General features: G+C 49.4%; 1 protein-coding gene across 1 annotated transcript in view; it reads right to left on the reverse strand.

Moving 5' to 3' along the window:
- The window catches only part of ADCY7 (adenylate cyclase 7), a 56,398-nt gene extending 56,134 nt beyond the window's left edge, over positions 1 to 264 (reverse strand). The window contains exon 1 of the mRNA XM_029926681.1: positions 210 to 264. The gene's annotated coding sequence lies outside the window, so the exon portion shown is untranslated. The remainder of the gene's footprint in view (positions 1 to 209) is intronic.
- Positions 265 to 5,684: the final 5,420 nt, after the last annotated feature.

Raw genomic sequence — 5,684 nt, forward strand, 5'->3', positions numbered from 1 at the left:
CGAGCCCCGGGCCCCGGGCCCCGGTCGTGGCGGGGGCCCCACACCCCGGCCCCTTTCAGGCGCCGCCGGACACCGCCCTGCTCGATTTTCACCAGGAATGCCGAGGACGCCCACCGTCCGCTCCCCAGGCCCCCTCAGGACGTGAGCAGGAAGCCAAACCTTTTCCAAATTACTTTTTTCTCCAAGTCCCCGCACGTGTTTGGACGCACCTGGTGCTGCTCCACCCCAGAGGGCAACACTTTCTAGCAAACTCGTTCAGCGGTTTCTACTCCAGATCAGTCCTCCCTCCCTCCAGGAACGCCCCTTTCTAGAAGGAACTATAGACTTCGGGCAGATGCACGCCTGCCAAGATGAAGGAAGCTTAGGTGGAAACTTTCTGTCTCTCTCTGTGTCTTTCTGTCTCTCTAACTCCTGGGGGGCCGGAGGTCGGAGCCGCCCTGAGCACCAGAAGACAAAGCCACCCAAGAACGTGTGTATCCACAGATGGTAGGCGGCTAACCCCATGGTGACCCCACTCACAGCGGCCTACAACCCAGGGTGGGGCCCCAGAGTTGGCAGCAAAAACAGCTGCCCTGTTTCCGAGGCACCCAGGCTGGGTGAGCAAGAAAGCGCTCCTGAGTCACAGCTGGGAGGGACAAAGGAGACCGACTGAAGGGGTAATCAAGACAAGGAGAGCGCTTAACTGAGACCTTCGCGAGGCCACTTGTCCAAACAGCATTTATGCCCATTATGGAATCTGAGGTGCCTACTTGGCTGAGGTGGGGGGTCACGTGGGCAAGTGTGAGGCCCATTTCTCAGGTCCCAACCTCAAAGGCCCAAGCCACCACTCCACAGGAAAGGTTCCTGAGAATCTGCATTTTAACAAGCACGCGGACAAGCAATTGGAGACACTCTGGTCTACTAGGTGCCCTGTGATGCAACCGGGGAGCCTGTCACGTTAGTGACCCTACAGGGAAGAGACACCCAGGGTCTGGTTGTTGTGCCTTGACCCTGCAGGAGGCCTAGAACCCGGCCCAGAGGACACCTGCTTTGGAACTGGGCTAAGAAATCATGGAATGGTAGAATCCTGGAAGGTGAAAATCAGATCTGCATCCCAGATGGCGGGCGGGAGAGCGGTCCCCGCTGAGACTCCTAGCTCTTAAGGGCAGTAAGCGCGCCCTGATTCCCGGAGCCCAGTTCCCACGGCCTCTGGGCGTCCAGAGGGTGGCATTGGCCCTGCGGGTCGGAGCCCGGCCGCTCCGCTGACGGCGAAGTCGTTGCTACATCCCAAGTGCTCACAGGTGAAGGTCTGAGAGGCTGGGGCTTCCCTGCACGGGAAGATGGGAATCCCCGCTGCGGGCGCGGCGCTGAGCGCACCTAATCCTCCTCAGCCTGCTTCCGCGCCTCGCCCCGCCCACCCTGAGCTCCGCCCACCTTGCAGCTCCGCCCCCGAGCAGAGCCCAGGAAGTGAGTTTGCCCCAGACCTCCAGCGAGCCAGTGCCTCAGTTCCAGGCTGTTGTGTCCTGCCGGCCAAGGTCAAGCCTGAAGAGAGTGAAGGGTGAACACTGGGCCCGGGATGGACCTGTCGGGGCTCGCCCTCAGGCCTCTCCCTTCTGCCTCCAAGCACAGAGCCGGGAGCCCTCTGCCCTTTGTGGCACATGGGGGTGTGGGGAGTAATACTATGACTTCCCACCCTGTGGTGTGTGTGTCATGTTTTTGCAATTCTATGACCAATTCTCCTGACAGCAGACAGGAAAACGGAGCTGGGGAAAGCGAGTTAACACAATGCTTGCATCAGTGCGAACCATGAACTTACCACTAATTGCTGAGCGGGCTCCACCCCCTGTGCGGTGGCCACCTCCCAGTGCCCCCTTGCATGCTGCCCTCTGTTAGTGACTCGCAAACTGCAGCCAACGTCAGAATGGCGCAGAGGCCTGGTGGAGACACGCATTGCTGGGCCCCACTCGGAGTCTGATTCAGCGCTGGAGTGGCTACCAAGAATTCTAATTTCCACCAAGCCCCCAGGGGTGCCTGTGCTGTGCGGCTCACTGTCAGGCCAGCCTGGGCAGCAAGGCTCTAAGGCATTGATTTCCAAATACAGTTGGAGCCCCACCCCCAAAGATTCTGATCCCGGGGAGGGTTCTGCAAATATGCAATGTTAAAAAATCCCGGTGAACTTATTTAATGACAAGAATGACACTTCAAACCTAGAGGAAAAGGAAAGGTCTTCTTCAGTGTCTAAGTGTTCCATGAATTGGCTACCATTTGAGGAAAACCTATCAGCAGGACACCTGGGTGGCTTGACCATCTGACTCTTGGTTTTGGCTCAGGTCATGATCTCACAGTTTGTGGGATGGAGCCCCACTCGGGCTCTGTGCTGACAGTGCAGAGACTGCTTCGGATTCTTTCTCTCTCTCTACCCCTCCCTGACCTGCACTCTCTCTCTCGGAAATTAATGAACTAAAAAAAAAAAAAAAAGACAGAACAGAAAAAAGTTCACAGAGACAAGGCAGGCAGGCAAAAAACGATATCATTAGTATCTTGAGAGATTCAAAAAAATATATTGTAACCACGAAACCAAATAGGATACTATTTTTTTTTAAACAAGGAGCATCCGAGGACAAAACCAGAACTCACACGAAAAACATGGTAGCAGAAATGAAAAACCAACAGAAAGGTTGGAAGGTCAAGTTGAATAAAAAGTTGGAGATGGAAAATAGGTTAGAAGAGATAAGAAGACTAGAGGCTCAGTCCAGGAGACTCACAGTCTGAGTAATTGTGGAGTCCAGAGAAAACAGAGGGGAGGAAAATATAAATGAGAACGCCAGGTTTGCCCGTCACCCAGCCCACGTGGTACCAGAAGGAAAGCGTCCACGCCACCGACTGCCTCGGACAACAGACAAAACAGACCCCCCTAATTTCCATAACAGTGACAATGCCAGAACACTGGGAACCAAAAAGAGGACCCTAAAAGTTTCAAAAAAAAAAAAAAAAACCAAAGAAATAAGTTACAGTTCATTTTCTCAGAACAACACAAGGAGGAATGAAGCAATGCTTTCAAATTCTGAAGGAAAACGGTTTTCCAAGCCAGAATTCTGTGTCCGGCAGAACTATCAGTTAAGTGTAAATGAAGAACAGACCCTCTGAGGTGTTGACTGTCTGTGCATCCTTCCCCAGGGAGCCCCTGGGACTGCACTAACGAGAGCTTATCAACAAAAGAGGGGAAAACGGGCTGCAGAGTACAGGAGGTGACCACGGGGTGTGTGACGGGGACCAGGTGCAGGTGGAGGGAGAGCAGGGCGGTGGGTGTGCACCAGGCATGGCTGCTCAGAAGCAGGAGCCGAAGGTGATGGAATTCCTAGGCCACCTGCGCATTTGCAGAGGCTTAGAAAATAGTAGCATTTGGGGGCCCCTGAGTGGCTCAGTTGGTTTAACCACTGGACTCTTGATCTCAGTATCATAGGTTCAAGCCCTGCATCCATACCCAGCATGGAGTCTACTTAACAAAAAAAGAAAAGAAAAAAATGGCAGCATTTAGGGCGAATAACTAAAGTACATGGAAAACTAAAAGCAAAACAATTTAAAAAAAATTTTTAAAGACCACCTCCAGAAAACAAAACAAAAAAAACTTGTACAGGGGAAAATAAAACAGACCCTTTAGTATATAGCTTAATTGATAAGAACAGCATCTACATAGTCACAATAAGGTAACCACTGAATATTGTGCCAAACAAAATTCAATGTAATTCTATCTAGAGGCTGAGGCACAAAAGGAGTTTGGAGGTGGTAAGAAGTCAAAACATAATTTCTTTTTTTGTTTGCTTATTTTGAGAGCCAGAGCATGAGTGGAGGGCAGAGGAGGGGTAGACAGAGGATCCGAAGCAGGCTCAGTGCTGACAGCAGAGAGCCCAGTGTAGGGCCCAAACCCGAGAAATGGGAGATCATGGCCTGAGCTGAAGTCGGACGCTTAACTGACTGAGCCACCCAGGGGCCCCCAAAACGTAATTTCAAGAACTGAAAATCAAGAAGTGGCATTAGAGGTACATCACTTAGAGACAGAGGTGAACACTCCCCACCCGCCCCAAACCACCAAAAACTGGAAGTGGCTGCCTTAGGACAGGGAAAAAGCAGAGGGAAGAAAGGGAAGGGAAACAGACCTTTAGGACGATGTGACTCTGTGACAAAACGCTGCCCTGGCCCATCTACCGGCTCCTCACCAACTCCCCAGCACCCCTCAGCCCAGCCCTGCCTGCAGCTTTACACACATCTCCGTCTCCACAAGCTGCCCGGGCGCCCTTCCCCCTTCCCGTCTATGTTCCCCTTGGAGACGTCTTGGGTACTTACGCAAAAGCGCCGGTTTCTTGAATTGGATTTTAAAAATCAAAGGCGCATGATGTAATGTACCTTACAACTATTTTGAGTCCTTATGCAAAGCCACATTCCTGAAGATACCTGGCAGGTGACTTAAGTATAGAAATGGTTTGCATTTTTGCATGGGTGAGCAATAGCTCTTTCGAAACTTGATACGCCATTTAAACAGGCCATTTGATACGGTTAACCCTGTCCTCTTTCATATGAATAATGTTGGCATTAAACCTTGACATATTTCTAATGGGTTTCTCTTCAACATTGTAATCCCATGTTTTCAGATAGGAGTCAGTTGCTTGCTTTAGAAACATACACACACAGAAACAAATTTATGCTATTTCCCAGATGGATTATTTCATGGATTAGTTTGTTTGGGTCTTTTAAATGGTTTCTTAGGCAAGCAAAAAGCATAAGACGTTTTTAAAAAGTGAAGAATGTTCCCAGTTTAAAAGTTGTTGTATTCTTAAACGGACCTACGCTGGTAAATATAGAACATCGCACAACAGGCTTTTCCGGACACTAAGGAATAGGAATTACAGCAGAAATTCTACAAACAGATAGTGAGCGTCAAAACAATGATTTCAAGAAAAACCTTTCCTAAAAAAAACATCACCCTATTCCTAAGGATTTGGTAGATCACGGTCTGAAATTTCCCCCAGACACCTTCCATCATCTCTTTTTCCTACAGAATTTTCCAGATTTCCCAAACAAAATGCAAGGCAGCTCTCTGCCTTCTCTGACCCAAATACCTGGCTCCTGCCTCCCACCGGAGTTCACTCTCTTTGCTCACTGTGCAAGCCATCCTACTTTAAGACAGATAACTTATTTTTAGAGACTGTCAGTTGCCGCTTGCCATTATTGAAGGATCTACAAACTATCAAGTTTTGGAGGGCAGATGGTGGAGAATGATCAATAAGTGGTTTTTCAGAATCACTTTTGTCAAGGGCAACATCATCTAAAAAGTTTCAGATGACCATGCTGCGTTTACATTTCAATCTTAGCCTAAGTAAAAGGTGAAACACTTCTAAAGGAACTCGTGAAAATTCACCTAAAGGAAAATACAACGGGGTGGGAGGGTGTTCCTCAGAAAGCTCAGTTCAGAAGTTAAGTGCCATCAAATAGCCATGCATACTTTAATAAAACCCCTATTCAAGATAAACTTAAGTACTAGATATTTCATAAATCTATCTGTTTGTAAGGGTTTGGGGGTACCTGACCTGTTAATGTACTAAAGCTACCCGCAAACAGAAGTCAGCATCATAAAAGGAATGACATAGACCTGCAGCTGGACTGACAGGCAAAGAGCTCTCTGGGAGGGAGGGGATTGCAGAATGCCA

This window comes from Suricata suricatta, chromosome 16 (assembly GCF_006229205.1).
Source record: "Suricata suricatta isolate VVHF042 chromosome 16, meerkat_22Aug2017_6uvM2_HiC, whole genome shotgun sequence".
Classification (NCBI taxonomy): Eukaryota; Metazoa; Chordata; class Mammalia; order Carnivora; family Herpestidae; genus Suricata; species Suricata suricatta.